The sequence below is a fragment of the Schistocerca piceifrons genome, chromosome X (assembly GCF_021461385.2).
Source record: "Schistocerca piceifrons isolate TAMUIC-IGC-003096 chromosome X, iqSchPice1.1, whole genome shotgun sequence".
Lineage (NCBI taxonomy): Eukaryota > Metazoa > Arthropoda > Insecta > Orthoptera > Acrididae > Schistocerca > Schistocerca piceifrons.
In genome coordinates, this window is record NC_060149.1 from 775576049 (window position 1) to 775577858 (window position 1810).

General features: G+C 38.8%; 1 pseudogene; it reads right to left on the minus strand.

Annotated features, from left to right (window-relative positions):
* Positions 1-256: 256 nt before the first annotated feature.
* On the minus strand, positions 257-374 carry LOC124723840 (annotated as a pseudogene).
* Between the last annotated feature and the right edge of the window lie 1436 nt (positions 375-1810).

Sequence of the window (1810 nt, forward strand, 5' to 3'; positions counted from 1 at the left end):
AAGATTAATTTTATTGCTATGAATATTAGAAAAAATAAACTAAACTCAACTCCTCCTGAACAGGCCATGAAGGCCCAATGGTACCGACCGGCTGCCATGTCATCCTCAGCCTATAGGCGTCACTGGATGTGGATATGGAAGGCATGTGTTTAGCACACCGCTCTCCCAGCTGTACATCAGTTTCTGAGACTGGAGCCACTACTTCTCAATCAAGTAGCTCCTCAGTTTTCCTCACAAGGGTTGAGTGCACCCAGCTTGCCAACAGCACTCGGTACACCGGATGGTCAAACATCCATGTGCTAGCCCAGCCCGACAGCGCTTAACTTTGGTGGTCTGATGGGAAACGGTGTTACCACTGTGGTAAGGCTGTTGGCATTAGAAAAAATGCTAAATTCAAAAATTGGCAATAGTAAATTTGAATGTCCCCCATCATAAAAAAATAATTAACATTCAGTACCATTCCCAGAACACCAACACAACAGCTTCTGTGACAAAATAACTACTGATGGCAGCTCCTAGCAGCATTTTTCAGAACTTCCTGGTCTTGCCCCTGAATATTAGGCCACAGACGCATTTCTGCACCACAAAAATCAGAAAAAAAGGTCGGCTTGTATTTGGGTAAATACAGTACTCATAGTTGTGTGGATCATTGTTCAGTTTCATATCTGCAATTAGGTTTTCCATGGGACTAATGGCGTCTTTGTGATATTGCCTTGTAAATGTCTATTAATTAAAAAAAAGTTTAATTAACTGGTTTTTGTTATCATTGAATCACGTGGCTCTTTGAAGGAAAGAGTACTCTTTACCTAATCAGGTAACACAAATCCAGTGTATGTGAGAAGTCTTGGGGGCTATTCATAGTGGTTCCTCAACTTTTCTGTGTACAATTGTCCATTTTATGATTATGCTAAAGTTTTGGATAATTGGTTACTGTTATTTTCTCTCATTACACGTTTAAGACATACTTATAAAATATATTTATGGTATATTGTGCAATACTGTACACAACCTGGTGGGCACAGGAGTAATGAAAGACTGAGGCTGTGTGAAATCCATTTGTCCTCAAGGCATTTCTAGTGTTCCATTATGTGCATGCAATAGGCAACCATCAAATAAATCTTTTTCTCATACAAAGTCAAGGATGATGGTGATCGTGTGACAAGTTACTAGGTAGTTGAGAATTGAGAGAATCAAACTGACACTGTGACCAAGAAGGCTTATCAGAATAAAGGCATTGAAACAACATGGTTTGTTTCCACTTGAATGTGTAAAGACTTGCAACAAATTTTATTGTTACAGTACATTTTAATTGTGTGTGTGTGTGCGTGTGTGCGCTTCATTGTTTCCTTCCTTTTATTGGGTTTATTGCCTCTTCAGCAGTGAGATTAGTACAAATGGTATACTCCCTTAGTTTAAAGGTGGTCATTGGATGCCAGCTACCCCACAATAGCCCACTTATGAAGTTTGAAGTACCAGTATGAAGTGAAGAACTGGGCATATACTACTGTCCCCTGTGTGTTCCTTGTGGGTTCAAGGGAGCCACATTTACAGCCAATACAGTCCTTAAGAGATTAAATAATGTTTTCTAGCTTCTTTGTGTTTTTCAGCCATATCCCCAATGTCCCTGTCTGTATAGTTGTGTGATAGCCATCTTCTTTCACATCATATTTTGGTATTAATATTTTACGATATTTCTGAATTAACACTTTCCTGATCCCACATTAACTAATGCAAAATGCAGATATATTTGTGGGTTGAATTTTCAGTATAATGCAAAGTCCAGAAATTATAGTACACACAAATGGTGCTA